The sequence below is a fragment of the Portunus trituberculatus genome, chromosome 48 (genome assembly GCF_017591435.1).
Source record: "Portunus trituberculatus isolate SZX2019 chromosome 48, ASM1759143v1, whole genome shotgun sequence".
Classification (NCBI taxonomy): Eukaryota; Metazoa; Arthropoda; class Malacostraca; order Decapoda; family Portunidae; genus Portunus; species Portunus trituberculatus.
In genome coordinates this window covers 11,948,527-11,968,590 of record NC_059302.1, presented here as the reverse complement: position 1 = coordinate 11,968,590, position 20,064 = coordinate 11,948,527, and the positions used below count along the sequence as shown (strand labels likewise).

The 20,064-nt window shown below is 40.3% G+C and overlaps 1 protein-coding gene and 1 non-coding gene across 8 annotated transcripts in view; both read right to left on the bottom strand.

Annotated features, from left to right (window-relative positions):
- The window catches only part of LOC123498838 (serine/threonine-protein phosphatase 2B catalytic subunit 3-like), a 221,321-nt gene that overhangs the window by 136,254 nt on the left and 65,003 nt on the right, over nucleotides 1-20,064 (bottom strand). The gene's annotated exons all lie outside the window — the stretch shown is intronic.
- Trnag-ccc lies at nucleotides 18,614-18,687 on the bottom strand. The gene has a single exon. It is a non-coding gene; the product is annotated as a tRNA-Gly (tRNA).

Genomic DNA, 20,064 nt, shown 5'->3' with positions numbered 1-20,064 from the left:
AGACCAATCAGCCTTACTTCAGTAGTGTGCAAGCTGATGGAAACGATAATCAGAGATAAGATTGTCAAATTTTTAGAAGAAAATAAGATCATGAAGGATTCACAACATGGTTTCAGAAACAAGAGATCCTGCTTAACAAACCTACTAGACTTCTTTTATGAAGTTTTTAACTCGTATGACGAGACAAAAGCAGTGGATGTTATTTATCTTGATTTCCAGAAAGCTTTCGACACTGTCCCTCACAAGAGGCTAATCAGCAAAGTAAAAGCTCACGGCATAGCTGGAAATACCCTGAAATGGTTGGAAGACTGGCTCTCTGACAGAAAGCAACGAGTTGTTATAAATGGAAAAGAATCAGAGTGGCACAATGTGAAAAGTGGTGTTCCTCAAGGCTCTGTATTAGGACCAGTTCTTTTCATTGTTTATATTAATGATATTGATGAAGGAATCACTTGTAAAATAAGCAAATTCGCGGACGACACCAAAATAATGAGCAAAGTTACATCAACGTCACAATGGCAAGAACTACAGTGTGACTTAAATAAACTGACACGCTGGGCAGAAAATGGCAAATGAAATTCAATATAGAAAAGTGTAAAGTCTTACACATTGGAAGTAACAATGTACAAGCAAAATACGTAATGAGTAATGTACCTCTGGAAAGTGCTGAGAATGAAAAAGATCTTGGTGTTGTGGTGTCTAAAGATCTCAAGCCGAGCAAACACTGCACAGAAGCAGTAAAGAATGCAAATAAATTAGTTGGGTTCATTGGAAGAACCTTTGAATTTAAATCAGAAAAAGTTATCCTTACTTTATATAACTCATTGGTGCGTCCTCAGCTTGAATACTGTGTGCAGTTCTGGTCACCATATTACAGAAAAGACATTGAAAAACTGGAAAGGATCCAGCGTAGAGTGACCAAGATGATTCCGAGATTGAGAAACAAGCCGTATGAGGAACGACTGGAAGCATTAAATTTATTCAGCTTAACAAAGCGCAGGATAAGAGGAGACCTAATCGAAGTTTTCAAAATTTTTCAGGGATACAACAACCTTGATGTCAATAAATATTTTACTATTGATCATTCCACCATAACAAGGAATAATGGATTTAAAATTACACCAAAACGCTTTAAAACCCACGAGGCAAAGCACTTTTTCTTTAATAGAATAGTTAACATTTGGAATAAGCTTCCTTCAGAAATAGTAAACAGTACTTCCATTGCATCATTCAAAAACAAAATTGATAAATATTTAAAGAATAACCCCAACAAGCTCTCTTCTTGTCTGAATAATTAAACATGATACTATATTAACTTTCTTATAGATAGATATGTAGAGTTCACCGTAGGGTGAATAATAGAATCTCCTTTCATCCTTTCCTGTGAAAATTCCATGTCAGTTTTTCCATACTGCATGGTACTTTTCCAAGCTATTTTCCATGCCAGCGAAAGCTGGAGGGAGTGGTGGGTGGGGAGGAGCCTTCTCCTGTACTGTCCTGTCTCTCTTATCTGTAGCCAGTTAGAAGTAGTTACCAAACAGCCTCGAAAGGACCAACAGGTCTGTTGCTGTTTGGCTTTCCTTTGTATTCCTTTGTATTCCTCCTCCTCCTCCTCTTCTTCTTCTTTCTCATTACGAAAAACTTAGACCATCGTAAGAATGTTGAGTTGTGAGAGAGAGAGAGAGAGAGAGAGAGAGAGAGAGAGAGAGAGAGAGAGAGAGAGAGAGAGAGAGAGAGAGAGAGAGAGAGAGAGAGAGAGAGAGAGAGAGAGAGAGAGAGAGAGAGAGAGTGAAAAGAGAAAGAAGAGAGCTTGCTTATTCCTCTCCTTCCTCCCTCCTCCTCTCTCTCTCTCTCTCTCTCTCTCTCTCTCTCTCTCTCTCTCTCAGCATTCCAGCGGAGGAGGTAAAGGTTAAATTAAAGAGAACCTCTCTACAGAGAGAGAGAGAGAGAGAGAGAGAGAGAGAGAGAGAGAGAGAGAGAGAGAGAGAGAGAGAGAGAGAGAGAGAGAGAGAGAGAGAGAGAGAGAGAGAGAGAGAGAGAGAGAGAGAGAGAGAGAGAGAGAGAGAGAGAGAGAGAGAGAGAGAGAGAGAGAGAGAGAGAGAGAGAGAGAGAGAGAGAGAGGGAAGGAAGGAAGGGTGATAGGGAAGGAGGAGGAGGAGGAGGAGGAGGAGGAGGAGGAGGAGGAGGAGGAGGATGGAGGAGGAGGAGGCCAATGCCATCCCATCCTCTTTACTTACTGGGCCAAAGAGGAGGAGGAGGAGGAGGAGGAGGAGGAGGAGGAGGAGGAGGAGGAGGAGGGAAGAGGAAAGAGGAGGAGGAAGGAGAAGATTGTGATACGATAAAATGAGAGAGAGAGAGAGAGAGAGAGAGAGAGAGAGAGAGAGAGAGAGAGAGAGAGAGAGAGAGAGAGAGAGAGAGAGAGAGAGAGAGAGATATGTGAAGAAAGAACAGTAGGAAACTTAAAAAGAAAACAGATAGAGGAAGAAAAGTTAATTTAAAAAAAGACCATAAAAAGAAATAAAGGAAAGAAAAATAAAGTAATAAAACAAAATAAGCGAAAATACGGCGAGAGAGAGAGAGAGAGAGAGAGAGAGAGAGAGAGAGAGAGAGAGAGAGAGAGAGAGAGAGAGAGAGAGAGAGAGAGAGAGAGAGAGAGAGAGAATATGATAGGAGTGGAAGGAAAGAACAGACTGAAAGGAAGGAAGGAAGCGAGCAGGGAAGCAAACCGGTTGGAGGAGGAGGAGGAGGAGGAGGAGGAGGAGGAGGAGGAGGAGGAGGAGGAGGAGGAGGAGGAGGAGGAGGAACTGGCAGCGTCATTGATCGAGGTGAAGGTTTTGCTGCTGCTGCTGCTGCTTCCCCCTCACCCGCTGCTCCTCCTCCTCCCTTCCCCTTTCGCTGCATTACTATTGGTACCGCCTTCCTCTCTTCACCTCCTCCTCTTCCTCGTACTTCACCTCTCTCTCTCTCTCTCTCTCTCTCTCTCTCTCTCTCTCTCTCTCTCTCATTTATGCTGAAACACTTCGATCTTTTTAGTTACGCTTAGAGAGAGAGAGAGAGAGAGAGAGAGAGAGAGAGAGAGAGAGAGAGAGAGAGAGAGAGAGAGAGAGAGAGAGAGAGAGAGAGAGAGAGAGAGAGAGAGAGAGAGAGAGAGTCTTGTTACGGTCAGTTCTCATGACTGTTCGTTCGTTATCTCAAGTAATTTCCATCTTTTTTTTCTATTACTCTCCTCCTCCTCCTCCTCCTCCTCCTCCTCTGCAGTATTATATTTTCTCTACTTCTTCTACAGTACAAGCGTTTCTGTGCTACTACTATCATCACTATCCTTATTACCAGTTTAATCAATGTTATCGTTTGAGTGTTCATTTCTTTCTCCTCCTTGCCCTTCTCTGATTCTTTTTTTCTCATCTTCCTATTTACGTTCCTGCTTCTCTTCTTTTATGCTCTTATTCCTTTCTTAACTTTCATTTCTCCTCTTTTCTTGATCCTCTTACTTATCCTTTTCTTCCAGTTCATCCATTCATCCATTCTTCACCACCACCACCACCACCATCACCTTCCACAACTATTATTTCTCCTTACACCACCACCTGCAATACCTCCCCTCTCCTTCCCCACTCCCTCCCCTCTCCCCTCAGCCTTCCTCCCAACCTCCCCCTCTCCCTTTGGCTACCCTCCCTCCCACCTGACGCGCTGAGAGGCTGTGTGTGAGTGGTTGCCTCGTGGCTAGCCTATCCTCATCAGGCATTCCCCCCGCGCTGCCTGGCTCGTCCAGCCACTGTGTGCTAACGAGGCCCTGCGCCAGCCCTCACCTGTTGTGCCTGCCCCGCTCCCCGCCACCAGCTCCCTGCCACGGCTCCACACTCCAGCTGCCCCGCTCATCGCCCGCCACTGACCGCTACTGCCCAGCTATTTCGCAAACCGCCACCCTTCACCATAGAATCGTTACTTATTAACCCCCTTCAGTACTGGGATGCATTTTTACCTTGAGTTTTGGCTGTGATGTGACGATTTTATTGACATCATGGAGGATCTATGGTCAGATGATTATTAGCCAGTCTTCACTTTTTTAATCATGTAAATATCTGGAGCAGTATAAAATAACCAAATAGTAAGAAGACTGACTCTGAAATTATGTCCTGGTACTGAAGGGGTTAATGTGTACCTTTTTTTTTATGTAAGACGCTGGTAAGGGCAACACAAATATGGTACTAAAGGTCCACTGAGGTACCAGCCCAAAGACAAAAGCGTCAGAAAAGAGAAAGGATATGTGTCTTGAAATCTCTCTTCATACCGTCTACATATTTCATTGCTTTCTTTCTTTACCCAGAGTTAGTCAATCTATTAGTTTATTGTACCTATTTCTTTCTCTGTTTATATGTTCCTGTTATTGTTTGCACATTTTCCACTAGTCTGTCTACTGTGTTTGACCTGTTTGTGGAGTACCTGCCTTGATTCTGTACACGGCCACCAGGAGCCTTACCTGTCTGGATAACGTTACTATTTGCACCTGTGTATGTCAATTAAGGTTACTGTGCATTGTTTACCCTTAGCTACACAAGGACAGGAGGACTCTAACCTACTAGTCTGGCTACCGTTATTCTTTGGCACCTTTCCATCTGTCTGTCTACGTTCATTAAGGTGTTCTAATCTCTATCTACCTGTTTCGCATGGAGCTAATATAAAATAACAATGTATTTTTTTTTATCTATAAGTTTATTGCAAACCATTATCTTCATCGTATCTGCCTACCTGTATGTTAGTTAAAGTGTCTTGGTCTTATAATTCTCTCACGTGATGGTAATACAAGAACGCTGTATTTTTCTTACTTTTTTACCTAACAGTTAATTGTGCACCGTTATCAACTTCACCTATCTAACCTGCCTATCTGGGTTACTTGTTTTGTATCCGTTTACTGCTTAAGGTAATCAACTTAATCTGACTACCTACTTAAATATGTTAATTAACGTGCTCGGCTTAACACCTATTTACTCCTATGTTATCTGATCCGAGGCCAAAAATAATACATTCTTACTTATTAATTCTTTACCATCACTATAAATAATATTCTTACCTATTAGTTTTTTTTTACCGTTCCTATATATGTGGTCTTCCTACATCACCTGAAGATGGAACAAGTGTGGTAACCTGACACACTAAAAGGAACATGGAAGAAACAAGAGAAGACATAAATAAGGAAAACTGAAAATATGAAAGAAGAACGAGTAAATAGTAACACGTGCCACCGACATATAAGATCTCCCGCCCTTACCTTCCCTAGCCATTAATCTACTGTTAATTAGATTCTTTTTTACTCACTAATCCGCCACTGCCTACCTAACTCACCTTGCGTCACTTCAAGGCCTCTTAGGAGTGTGTTAGTCTCAGTGACAGACAAATAATGGGACAGAACTACAATTAACGAGTTCAGGCTTGGCTAAGTTGAATTGAAAAGAGAGGTTAGATGAAACGGGTTCTGAAATAGAGTAGTAAATTAATGGAGTAGTCTCGGTAATCAGGGTGTTAGTGTCAAGTTAACAGGGAAGATTGGTAACACTAAGATATTTATTGATGATTTTTTCCCCTTTTTTTAAGCGTAAGGTATTCTGGCCAAGGGCAATGAAACAGTACACAAAAAAAGTGAATAAAGTCTCAATGAACGCGCTAGTCCATAAGTAGTTTAAGAAAGCACATCAACATTACACAGGTAAATATAGATAGGTAACTTTCACATGGTGGGCTGACTGCCACGCGTAGGTCTACTGGAGGGGGTGAGGGGCAGGGGGACTGACTGCCACGTATAGCTCTGGGGAAGGGGGGAGGTTTGGCAGGGGGATTGACTGCCACGTGTACCTCTGGGGAAAGGAGGGTTTGGGAATGGGACTGACTAGCACGTGTATCCCTGGAAAGGATGGTGGGAAAGGGACTGACCGCCACATATAGCTCTGGTGGAGTTAGGGGGGGAGAAGGGGACTGAGTGGCACGTGTCGGTTTGGTGGAGGGCGGAGAAGGGACTGACTGGCCCGTGTAGATCTGTTGAAGGGCGGAGAGGGGAGAAAGGGACTGAATGGCATGTGTAAGTCTGTTGAAAGGGGCGATCGACTGCCACGTGTAGCTTTGGTGGGGTGGGGTGGGGCGGGAGCGGTTGGGAAGGGGACTGACTGCCACGTGTAACTCTATTGAAAGAAGGAATTGACTGGCGCGTGTAGCTCTGGTGGGGTGGGGTGGGGGAGAGGGCGGAGAAGCAAAGAGGACTGACTGCCACGTGTAGATCAGGTTAGTTTTTTTTTTCTATTTATACCATGTAGGCTTTTCACGGGAATTTATGGGCTAAAGGGGATACTTTTTTTGGGTACCTCCTATCACAAAGCTTTGGTGGGATGAGGGGTGGCGAAGCTAGAGAAGGGACTGACTGCCACGTGTAGATCAGGTTAACTCCTCTTCCTCGCACCTGTCCCTATGCTCTGCTCTCAAGTTAAGTCACGTTCTCAAGCATTATTCTCTAACTTTTACTCCACTCTCTGCTCTACTTTACCTGTGCCCACTTGTTGACCCATCACTATTCTCCTTACTTCACAGAGCTCGCAAAAATACATAAATAAATAAATAAATAGTGATCACCAACATTAATTTCCAGTATATTCAACTTTTCCACGTCCATTACAATCATGTCTGCTAAAACCCTAAGACTGATCAGGAAACTTAGACTAAAGAGGAAAAAATATAAATAAATAAATAAAATCTCTCAGACAAAATAGGAAACTTTGACTGGAGGAAAAAAAAAAAAATCAAACAAAAATGAATGAATGAATAAATAAATAAATAATCTTCCATATTCACTCCCATTACACCCAGAGTTTATATATTAATCAGCCCCATCTCAGAATCTCTCAGGCAGATCAGGGGGACTCAAGACTGAAGGGAAAGCCAGACTGTAAGATGCTGGCGGGTTTGTATTGACAGACTTGTGATCGTGATTGTACCTGTGCTTGCCTGATTTACCTGCCTACTAAGTGCACTCCTTTACCTGTTCTCACCTGTGTACCTGTCCCGTGTGTTATTAGTGCCATTTGTGCTGTGCTTGTTGCTCATTCATCTGTTTGGCTATCTATTTATTCATCTTTATATTTATCTTTTTTTTTTGTGTGTGTGTTTTGCTTGTTGTTACTTCATCTCTATCGTCATTTATTTATACATCTGTACATTTATTTATCTATTTGTACTTATTGTTACTTCGCCTTTCTGTCTATCTATCTATCTATCTATCTATTAATCTATCCATCTTTCTTATCATTTGTGTTGTATTTTTGTTACTTGACCTATCTGTCTTTCTATCTATTCATCTTTCTATCTATTTATCTAACTATCTATCTATCTTTCCTGTCATTTATGTTGTACTTGTTTTTACTACAGCTATACAAATATATCTATGTATTCATCTGTCTATCTTACTATTTCATCTATCTATTTATGTCTCCTACCCTGCAATTATTCGTATTCTATTTTTACCCATCTTTCACCTTCCTCAGTATTCCTCATCTGTAAAAGGTCAAGTTGTAGGAAGGGTGAAATCTATATTGTTTGCTTTAATAATCCGTCATACTTCATTTTTACTCAATTATCTTCCTTCATATTCAACTTTTTTTTTTTCATAATCACAAAAAAAAAATAAAAAGTGATATTTATTTTATGCACACTTGTCCTTTGTTTTAATTACACACTTTTTTCTCCATCTCTGTCATTGGTATTCTTCATATTTGCCCTACAACGTATCTTATAAGTCCACAACTGCCATTATAAACTCAAACATTATTCCCATCATCTCCTATTTATTCACTTTAACATCCTTTACTTATTGCTTTTCTAATCATATACTTTTTTTCCATCACTGTCATTCGTATTCTTTATATTTTTCCTACAATGCATCTTACCCTATCCACAACTGTCATTATAACCTCTTAACGTTTTTTTTTTTCCATCATCTCCCCTTTATTTTACCTTAACTGTCCTTTATTTACCTTTTTTTCTTTTCATCATACATTTTTTTATTCCTTCACTGTCATTCATATTTCTCATATTCTTCCAACAAAGTATCTATCCTAAACAAAACTCATTATAAACTCAAACATTTTTCCCATCACTTTCTCACCTTCTGTTTGCTCACCTTAACTGTCCTTCATCGATTTTTCTTTTTAATCAAATACTTTCTTTTTTCCATCACTATCATTCGTATTCCTCATAATTTCCCTACAAAATATCTATCCTATATACAACTGTCATTATAACCTCAAACATATTTCGTATCACCTGTTCCTTCACCTTAACCTTTATTCATACTTTTAATCATACACTTTTTTTTCCACCACTGTCCTTCATATTCCTCATAATTTCCCTACAAAGTATCTATCATATATACAACTCTCATTAAACTCAAACATTATTCCCATCACTTTCCTTCATTAACCATACATTTCCCATCATCACACCAAGAGAGGACCTGATACAAGTCTTGAAATGGTATATGCGTTAAAACAAAGGGGACATGAGCAAAGTCCTTAGATCAGTAGCCAGGATAGAACCAGAAATAATTGGATGAAGCTAGAGAAATTTAGCATTAACCCTTTCAGTACCATGCCGCGTTTTTATATACATTGTCCTAACTATTTCATGATTCTATATAGCTTAAGAAACTTATGTTGGGATTAGAATAGTAAAGACTGGCCATTAATCTCCTGTCCTCCGTAGACCCGTCCTAATGTCAATACAATCATGTAATCACACCGAGGATCAAGGTAAAAATACGTCCCGGTAATGAAGGGGTTAAGAAAGAGATGGGAAGGAACTGGTTTTAAAATAGAGTGATCGAATAAATGGAACCTACAATTTCCACATCACATCTGTACTTTTCTTATATATCTAATCTTCACTATCACCACACCACTCCATCACTCTTCCTTACACCTCGCCTCACCTTTCCCGCCCGCCCACCCATCCACACCTGCACCTCTTACCTATCAAATGTATCTCTCATTATCGTATCTATTCACACCTGGCCACACACACACACACACACACACACACACACACACACACACACACACACACACACACACACACACACACACACACACACACACACAGCTGTTTAATTTTCCACCACCGTTACACCGTTACAAGTCAAGGCCGCTCGCCACCCTTACCTTAACCTACCTGAGTGTCACAGAACAGTGGCTGCTGGATTTAGTTAAGTTAGTGTTATAATTTTTTTTCTATTTATTTAACTATGTCTGTGTCTGTTGTATAATGGTTTTGTATATTTATTTGTTAACTATATATATGGTTGACTGATTCCTCTCTCTCTCTCTCTCTCTCTCTCTCTCTCTCTCTCTCTCTCTCTCTCTCTGTAAATGTCACGTATAACTAAAAATAACTCGGGATTCTATTCACACAATCTTTTAAATTCTTACAAAAAACGAGGTTACAACTCCAAAGGTTTACTGGAGGACTCTCTCTCTCTCTCTCTCTCTCTCTCTCTCTCTCTCTCTCTCTCTCTGCTATACATTTCATGAATACCTGCATATTTTCCGATAATGTAAAGGAACTTATGCCTATCAAGTAAAGAAGTAAGAAAGAAGAAGGTAAAAGTCAAGCACGGGGAAAAGAAATAATGAAGGACGAACGGAAAATCGAAAATGATTAAAAAGTAAAAATGGAAAGAAAGACGAGGTGGTCGATGAAACCCAAGATCAAGATTAAGATGATGATGATGATGATGATGATGATGATGATGATGATGATGGAAAATAAGAGGAACAGGAGGAGGACGACAAGATTTCAAGATAAAATAAAATAAAAACAATAAAAGAATACAGATGAAAATAATAATGGTGACGATGATGATGATGATGATGATGATGATAGCGAGGGTAATGATGAAGACATTTACACAACTCCTAACAAAGAAAAACTGAAACAAAAGAAAAAAAAAGATGATAAAAACAAAAGGAAATAGAACCAATACAAAAAAAAAAAAACAAAAACAAAAACAAACAGAAAAGAAGAAAAAAAAATTAGACAAATAAAAAAAACGAAATAAAAGAAAAAAAATATATATATAAACAATCACACACAACCACCACCATTACCTTACCTTACCTCACCACCACCACCACCACCTCACCATCACCTCACCATCAGCCATCCACACAGCACTCACCTGGAAAGAGAGAGAGAGAGGAGACATTAGAGCACAATTAGCACCATTAGTTAACGAGGTGACAGTATAATTGGTTGTCTATATGTAACAAGGCATTAGTTTCACTCCCGCTCCTCTTGGCGTCTCTTCATGTTCAGCACCAGTGAAAGATTGTGAGACTGATTTGGTTACGAGGAGGAGGAGGAGGAGGAGGAGGAGGAGGAGGAGGAGGAGGAGGAGGAGGTGATGAAAAAAATGGAAAAAAAAGAAGTTGAAGGAAGATGAGAAGAGGACAAACTGGATATGTATGAATGAAAGAGAAGAGAAATAGGAAGGGGAAGTGGAAGGGGAAGAGGAAGAGGATGAGGAAGAGGAAGAGGAAGAGGATGAGGAAAGGGAAGGGGAAGGTTAAGAGGAAGAGGAAAAATGTGAGGAAAACATGATGGAATACGAGGAAACAAAACAAAAAATTAGAAAAAGCAAGGAAGACGAGAGGAAAAAGGAAACATAAGAAAGGAAAAAGAAAGAAGGAAGGACAAGCAAACAAACATACAAAAAGGGAAAAACGAAAAAAAGAAGGAATAATTTTCAAAATGAGGAGAGGAAAAGTAAGAGAAGAAGGAAGCAAGTGAAGGAAGAACGAAGAAAAACTCAAAACAAACAAAAAAGCAAAGGAAAATAAAAAGAAAGGAAACAACTGAAGCAAGAAAGGAAGAAGAAAGAAAGAAAGAAAGAAAGAAAGGAAAGAAGGAAGAAATGAAAATGAAAAAAACTAAAAACATGAAAAAACAAAGCAATAAGGAAGGAAGGAAGGAAGGAAGGAACAAAACAAAAGAAAACAAGGAAGGAAGGAAGGAAGGAAGGAAAGAATGAACAAGAAAATATAAAAAAAGAAAGCAAGCAAGGAAGAAAAGAAGGAAGGCGAAGAAAGAAGGGATGAGGTAGTGAAGGAAGGGTCAATCTTTGCTCCATCCCGTCACGTGGGTGCTCTCCGGGATACGAGCAGCGGTGACAGGGCTAGGGATGAGCCGTGGCCAAGGACACCACCACTCGCTACCACTAAACGGTAAAGAGGAGGAGGAGGAGGAGGAGGAGGAGGAAGAGGAAGAGGAAGAGGAAGAGGAAGAGGAAGAGGAGGAGGAGGAGGAGGAAGAAGAGGTAGTAAATCCATAACTTTAAGTCCCACATCTCCATTAGGTAAGGACAAGCCTCTTGGGAACACCTCCACTATCTCTTCCTCTTCGTCCTCCTCCTCCTCCTCCTCCTCCTCCTCCTCCTCCTCCTCTTCCTCCTCCTCCTCCTCCTCCTCCTCTTCGTTGTCTTTTCCCCGTTGTTATATTTTTACATCTTTCAGGTTTTCCTTCTACCTTGTTTTGTCCTTCCTATCTTTCCTCTTCCTGCTTTTATCTATTTTTGTCCTCCTCCTCTTTTCCCTGGTCATTATATTTCTCCTCCCTGTTTTTACTTTTTCTCATTTTCCTTTTCTCTCACATTTTTTTTTCTCGTTTCCTTATTCTTCCTATTCCATTTCATCCTCTCTTTTATTTCTTCTTATTTCCATCTTCTTTTTTTCCCCTCCTATGTCGATTCGTTTCTTTCTCCTTTTCCTTCTTATAGTTTCCCTCTCCTCTTCCATTTTCTTCCTCCTCTTCCTGTCAAAATCCATAAAACAACTTTTTTCTCCTTTTTCCTCCTCATCCCTCTTTTTTCCCACGAGAGAGAGAGAGAGAGAGAGAGAGAGAGAGAGAGAGAGAGAGAGAGAGAGAGAGAGAGCACTAAGCCAGATATTAGTTAGAGCCATGCCAGGTGCTTAGTGGTGAGATAAAAGGCCAGGTAATTAGATTTAGATAAGGTGGGCAGGCGGCAAAGGTGAGTGTGGTCAGGCTGTGTCAAGTCATTAAGTTGAGATAAGGTGAGAAAGGTCAGTGGAGTCAGATTATGTGAGGCAATTACATCCAGGTGAGGAGGAGGAGGAGGAGGAGGAGGAGGAGGAGGAGGAGGAGGAGGAGGAGGAGGAGGAGGAGGAGGAGGAGGAGGAGGAGGAGGAGGAGGAGGACGAGGACGAGGACGAGGACGAGGACGAAGAAGAAGAAGAAGAAGAAGAAGAAGAAGATGATGATGATGATGATGACAGCGAAGAATGATAAAAACAAAAATGAAAACTAACAAAAATAAAAGTTAAAATCATCATTGAAAAAAAATAACGAGAACAACAAAAAGTAGAACCAATTAAGAAAAAAGAGGAAAGAAAATATGAAAGATAAATAAAGATAGAAAAGAAGAAAAGAAATAAGAAAAGAAAACAAGAAAAGCGATGAAGGAGTGAGCGAAGTGAAACAATAAGACAGATATAATAAGCAAAATAAGGAAAAAAAAAAAAAAAAAAGTGTAATCAGACGGAAAGGACTGATAAGAACTGAAAGACTGATAAAAACTGAAAAAGACTGAAAAAAAAAAAAACATTGACAAAGACTGGTTGAGACTGATATAAAAAAAAAAGACTGATATACTTATAAAAATTGAAAAAAAAAAAAAAATGCTAACGATAAACAATAAACAAGGTGAACACTGATAAAGGATAGCAAGAAAAGATAAGGCAGTGATAACGTCCAAACAGGTGAGATCGGATGGTAAAAATGACACTGTTTGACACTGTTCAATTCAAAGGCACGTGTTTCAATCTGGCGGATGAATGAGTGAAGTTAGTCTAGTGTGTTGCCTTTCCACTACTGAGATGATGGAAGGAAGGAAGGAAGGAAGGAAAGTCAGATTAATGAAAGGAAAAACAAGCAGGAAGGAAAGAATGAAGGAAAGAAAAAAAGGAAGAAGGAAAGGTAAAAAAATAATTACTGTAGAAATAAATCAATGAAGAAAGAAAGGAAGGAAAGAAGGAAGGAAGGAAGAATTACAGAAAAGGTAAAAAAAAAAAGACTAATGAAAGAAAAAAGACGGAAGGAATGAAAGAAAGAAGAAAAAAGGAGGTGGTAAGGTAAAAAAAAAATCAATGACAAAAGAAAGGAAGGAAAGAAAAAAAGGAAAGAATGAAAGGAGAACCGAATGAATGACTAAAGAACAAAAAACAAGACGGAAGGAAAGAAAAGAACGAAGAAAAGACGAAAGGAAGGAAGGGAAAGTAGAAAAATCAATGACTAAAGAAAGAAAAACAAGATAGAAAGAAGGAAAGAGAAAACAAAAATAATTCAAAACAAACAAGACAAGAGGTGGAGTGAAGTACGATTTTCTTTATTGATTTGTTGATTTTCGTATTTCATTTCTTGCTAACTTCATTTTTCGAACCAAGGAGTGAATGACGAGACGAGCGTGACACCAGAAGAGAGAACGCTGCAAATCCTTCACTTAAACCACGTCATGCTCTCTCTCTCTCTCTCTCTCTCTCTCTCTCTCTCTCTGGGATTAATAACTAACTACCACCCTCACCATTTCCTGTCCACATCATGTCCCTTGCCATTACTCTTCCATAGAAACCACCACCACCACCACCACCACCCCTACTGCCACCACCATCACCACCACCCCTGCCACCATCACCACCACCACCACCACTACTATCCTTTCCCCTCTCTCTCTCTCACTCATTCACTTTCATCATTTCCATGCACACATTCTCTCTCTCTCTCTCTCTCTCTCTCTCTCTCTCTCGTTGCTTATATTGTTTTTTATCTACCATCATCATCATCATCATCATCACAATCATCACCACTATTGCAACTATCACCATCACTACCATCATCATCAGCTCGGATATTCCCTAAAACATGAAGGAGGAGGAGGAGGAGGAGGAGGAGGAGGAGGAGGAGGAGGAGGAGGAGGAGGAGGAGGAGGAGGAGGAGGAGGAGGAAAAGAAATCGAGGAAGAAACGAATGACAGAGAGAGAGAGAGAGAGAGAGAGAGAGAGAGAGAGAGAGAGAGAGAGAGAGAGAGAGAGAGAGAGAGAGAGAGAGAGAGAGAGAGAGAGAGAGAGAGAGAGAGAGAGAGAGAGAGAGAGGACTTCCCATGCTAAAAATATTTTCCTACAACACAAATGCCTAAAAATTATATAAATAGAAATAAGCAGAAACAAATCAACAAAAATTACACAAAGTAGAAATAATTATAATAACTACAGTAACTTCATTCCCTTTCACGCCCAAAATCACAATAAAATACACTCACACACACACACACACACACACACACACACACACACACACACACACACAGAGGAGATGAACGAATGAACACACATCAGGACTAGCAGCAGCATGTGTGTGTGTGTGTGTGTGTGTGTGTGTGTGTGTGTGTGTGTGTGTGTGTGTGTGTGTGTGTGTGTGTGTGTGTGTGTGTGTGTCAAACAGGATATTACAAAATGTGAACATGGTACAAGTCTGATGTGATGTGGTTCTCTCTCTCTCTCTCTCTCTCTCTCTCTCTCTCTCTCTCTCTCTCTCTCTCTCTCAGGGCGCCACACTTCCTCTCCTCCTCATTACTCAAGGTCTTGTCCCCATCTCCTTCCCTCTCTCTCTCTCTCTCTCTCTCTCTCTCTCTCTCTCTCTCTCTCTCTCTCTCTCTACATTCTCACACTTCCATGGTAAGCCAAAGAGAACACTGGGTAATTAAGGATCGTTCACAAATCTAATTAATGACTAAAATTAATACAGTAACTTAGTGATGAACTATTAGACTGACTACCTCACTAATTGTAACTGACCAGGATTGATCGACTACTCCACTCCACCTAATTGATTGTGTGACTGGCTAACTAACTATCCACTAAAGTAAATGGAATAACTGATTACTTTTATAAATATTTGACTAATGATCTTTTTCTTTCTAACCATTTAAAGAACTAACAAAGTCTAGAAGTTCCAAATTAATTATAAAAGGTAACCTATAATTTCTAACACTTTTAACGCCTTCAGTATTGGGACACATTTTTTACCACGAGTTTTGTGTACGATTAGACGATTTTATTTACATTAGAAAGGGTCTATGGAGGTCAGGAAATCAATGGCCAGAGTCTTCACTATTTTAATCCCACATAAGTTTCTGAAGCTGTATAAAATCAGTAAATAGTAAGGTAAAGGAAACGCGTCATAACACTGAAGGGGTTACTATCAAACTAACATTCATTACTACCTAACCATTTATATATAACTAACAAACAAAAAGTACCTCAACCATAACAGAAACTAACCAAGATTTTCTAGACTAACACACTTTGCTACCTAAAAATATATAGAACCAAGTAACAAAATCTTCCTTCCTCCCGTCTCTCGTAGTAAACTAACTAGCAATCTTCATATTTACACAAATACATTAATTAAGTCGAATGACCGGCACCCTGACACTCCCACACCAAGGCACTCCTAAACCACACTTCGCATCCCCGTGGCCATATAACTTCTAATCCACTCAGCCAACCTTTAAACCTTTCAGCAAGTCAGCCAGCCAAACTTTGAGCCAGCTAGCAAGTCAGCCATTCAGCCAGTTAGTCAGCCAACATTTGAGCCAGTTAGCAAGTCAGCCTTTCAGCCATTCAGCCAGTTAGCCCGCCAACCTTTCAGCGAGTTAGCGAGTTAGCAAGTCAGCCAGTCAGCTTCTCTTGGGAAACACTGTGATGGACGTGTATATTAATAGCCGTGTGTGTGTTGTGGGGGAGAGTGGGAGGTGAAGGCTAGCGGGGGTGTTAGCCTCACTGTTGCCAGACTTGTAGCTATTAGTACAGGGTGAAAGGCCGAAGATAGGGAGATGCAGGCGGCGGCGGTGATGGTGATGATGGTGGTGGTGGTGGTGATAAGGATTGCAATGTTACGTGATGTGAAGGGATTGAAGAACGAAAATAGAGAGAAAAGGAAAAAAAAAAGGCGAATCGTTGTAATAACCAAGCTAAAATACTGGGTTTAAATATTACAATGCATAAATAAACTTGTAATGCCAGAATGAAAGGTTACAGCAAAACAAATATGGTATAGTTCAAATAAAAAAATAAATAAATAGAAACTTCAAATTACAAAGGATATGATCTCAATGTACTAAATGTGTAAATGTAAATACGTGCTGACTTCAGGAGAGTACTGATCCTCTTCCCCCAGGCCTGACCCTGAATAATGTGTCTGCTGTGGTGAGGCGTAGTTAATGTCTTAGAAGTGAGGTAAGGTGTAGCAAGGAGACAAATACTGTGTTGGTGTTGGTGTTGTTGGTGTTTGTGCTGATTAGGGTTAGTAAGTTGTGCTCGGTTCGGTTCGGTTCGGTTCGGTTGGGTTGGGTTGGGTTGGGTTGGGTTGGGTTGGGGTGGGTTGGGTTAGGTTAGGTTAGGTTGAGGTTAAGGTTACAGCTGAATCAGGTTAGATTAGATTAGGTTTGGTAAAGGTTACGACTGAAGTTAAGGTTTGGTTAGGTTAGGTTAGGTTAGGTTAGGTTAGGTCGGGCCGGGCCAGGTCAGCTCAAGTCAGGTTAAATAAATGTTGTAGTATGGTGTTGGTGTTGGTAAGGGTTAGAATTGCGTTTAAACAGCAAGCCCGTATTCAGAAACGCTTTAATCTCTCAACACGACAATTTTCAAAGACTACAGAGATGATTAGCCAGGTTCACAAGGCTTTCTCTTCTTTTAAGAATATAGAAATCTAGTAAGTTTACCTCGAGAACTACAATAGCAGCCTTAAACACTTCGAACTTCATTTACAACCTTGTGAAAGTAGTGGAAGTGCGGCGCGTATGTGTTTCAGAATATGGCTTTAAGTTATATTCATTACAAGCAGATCTTCTTTCCCTGTATCCATAAAACATCCCTCAATCGTTCCTGTCTTTCTCCTACTGATAAGATCCACCTCCAGCCTTGCCCCTCCACCCCACCCCCACACACTTTGTTTCTCCTCCTAACACAACCAAAACCACCTGAGCCTCGCCTTTCTTACCTTAATCCCCAAGAGTACGAGTTGTCTCATGCACTCATGCCTAATATAAAGAATCCCATTACCTTTCAAACAATTCCATTATCTCACGGAATCACAAGCCTTTATACCTATTCCCTCCACCCCTACCTCTTTTACACGCTGCCCACGTCACTAGCATGTGTCAAGGGACGGGTGTCTTTTGTCTCAAGCCGCCCAGAAGCCAAACACTCGCTCCCTCAGAAGCTGTACAAATGTCACGGCGTCTTCCACCACCGGCATTTAAACTCAATCTTAGCGTCTCTCCAAGGACTCGGCGTCATTGTCAGATTTGTAGTTCATTGTGTGTGTGTGTGTGTGTGTGTGTGTGTGTGTGTGTGTGTGTGTGTGTGTGTGTGTGTGTGTGTGTGTGTGTGTGTGTGTGTGTGTGTGTGTGTGTTTAATGAGTCTTACCTTTTGTTTGACGTAATGGATAGAATAAAATATGTAAATGAACCTAAATGTTTCTACGATGACTATTACTACTGCTACTGATCCAGCTACTACTACTACTACTACTACTACTACCAATAATAATAATAATAATAATAATAATAATAATAATACCACTACTACCACCACCACTACTACCTTTACCAGTACAATTACTACCACCAACAATACCAAAAAAGTAAAACAAATAATAATAAAAAAAAATAACAGCACAACAAATAAACAGCACTACAGGTTAATGCCGCTCATCGGAATAAAAATACACGAACGAAAAAAAAAAAAAAAAAAAAAAAAAAAAAAAAGCATCTCAGAAAACATACAAAGACCAAACTCACGTTTTCGAGAGAGAGAGAGAGAGAGAGAGAGAGAGAGAGAGAGAGAGAGAGAGAGAGAGAGAGAGAGAGAGAGAGAGAGAGAGACTTTTAACAACTATCATACAACTTAAGTTACTTGAATTATTGTCTCAGTAAACTTATTCCAAACTCCGAAGAAGGTTTTTAAAAAGAGATTCCGTCTTGGTGGTAGTAGTAATGGTGGTGGTGGTGGTAGTAGTAGTAGTAGTAGTAGTAGTAGTAGTAGTAGTAGTAGTAGTAGTAGAAGTAGAAGTAGAAGAAGAAGAAGGTGGTACTGGTGGTTGTAGTCAGTGATAAAGAAAACTCGAACAAGAAAAACAAGAAAAAAAAAGAGGAGGAGGAAGAGGTGCAACGGGAACAAGAAAAAGGATAACAAGATAGTATAAAAAAAAAAGACGACTACCATCACCACCACCACCAACAGTGTGTGTGTGTGTGTGTGTGTGTGTGTGTGTGTGTGTGTGTGTGTGTGTGTGTGTGTGTGTGTGTGTGTGTGTGTGTAATTCACTGTTTGATCTGCTGCAGTCTCTGACGAGATAGCCAGACGTTACCCTACGGAACGAGCTCAGAGCTCATTATTTCCGATCTTCGGACAACAAGGTCACAACTCCTCGATTTACATCCCGTACCTACTCACTGCTAGGTGAACAGGGGCTACACGTGAAAGGAGACACACCCAAATATCTCCACCCGGCCGAGGAATCGAACCCCGGTCCTCTGGGTTGGGAAGCCAGCGCTCTAACCACTGAGCTACCGTGTGTGTGTGTGTGTGTGTGTGTGTGTGTGTGTGTGTGTGTGTGTGTGTGTGTGTGTGTGTGTGTGCGCTCCGACCTCAGCTGATCGTCCACCACTACCAACCACCACCGCTTTGACTGTGTATGGGAGAGCTTAAATGTGACGTCATCATCTCCTCCTCCTCTTCCTTCTTCTCCTTACTTTTTATTATTGTTCTTCCTACTCTTCGACCTCTACCAAGACTACTTTTCCTGCTATATATTTTTTCTTTTTTTCTGATACCTCCTTTCATTATTCCTCCTCCTCCTCCTCCTCCTCCTCCAATCAGTTAAGGATATTGAAAGTTATAATATTTGGTGGTTTATTTTATTGATAAGAAAGAATTGTGACGGTGTTTGTGTCACGTTACAGTACAACCCCGTAACACTGCATTAGTATTACACATGGGGCTAACTGTTTCATAGACAACATTGTATTAACAGTACAAATAAGTGTTACATACATATATATAGAATTGTATTAATATCATAGATTGAGTAAATGTTTTTAATATAGTGAGTAGTACACAGTTTCTTGATAAGTGGATACATGTACATTTCTTGGTCTTTTCCTTGTCTTCACTATTGACAGGGCTACACTCACAGGCTCCCTTCTCAGATCATTAACTGTCAACTCAAACGTTTCTTCCTTAATCAATATAAACATTATTTTCCTTATTTTATCTTCATTTTCACTCTTATTCTATTCATTTATATTTTTATTTTTTTGGGTTTTTTTTTTTTTTTTTTGGTGAGCTTTTACATCCTTTATTTTTTTGGGGGGGGCTTTTCATTTTTTTTTTTTTTTTTGTGGGGCCTTTTCATTTTTAATTTTTGGGGGCTTTTCATTTTTATATTTTTTGGGGGCTTTTTATTTTTTTTTTTTTTGGTGGGGCTTTTCCATCTTTTTTGGGGGCTTTTCATTTTCATTTTTTTGTGGGGCCTTTTCATTTTTATTTTTGGGGGCTTTTCATTTTTAAATTTTTGGGGCTTTTATTTTTTATTTTTTTTTGGTGGGGCTTTTCCATCTTTTTTTGGGGGGGCTTTTTCATTTTTTTTTTTTTAGTGGGCTTTTTTAGCTCGTGGCGTGTGTTTGTGGGAACGCTGCCGAGCCTTGAGGGCAGCCACCTCTCGGGCCCACTTGACTCGCGCTGGGCCTGGGGGTGGAGGCTGCGATGCCAGCACTTTCAGGTCCAGCTTGGGTTTGTAATCAGTGGTGACACTGTTACGTGCGTCGATCTTAGAGCGGACTGATTTGAGATTTAGCTTGGTGTTCCGCTTTTTCTTCCATCGTGACGCTTTTTTCTTTGTCTTCAGCTGGAACACTTTACGCAGCAGTTTCTTCTTTGCCTTCACTACTGGTG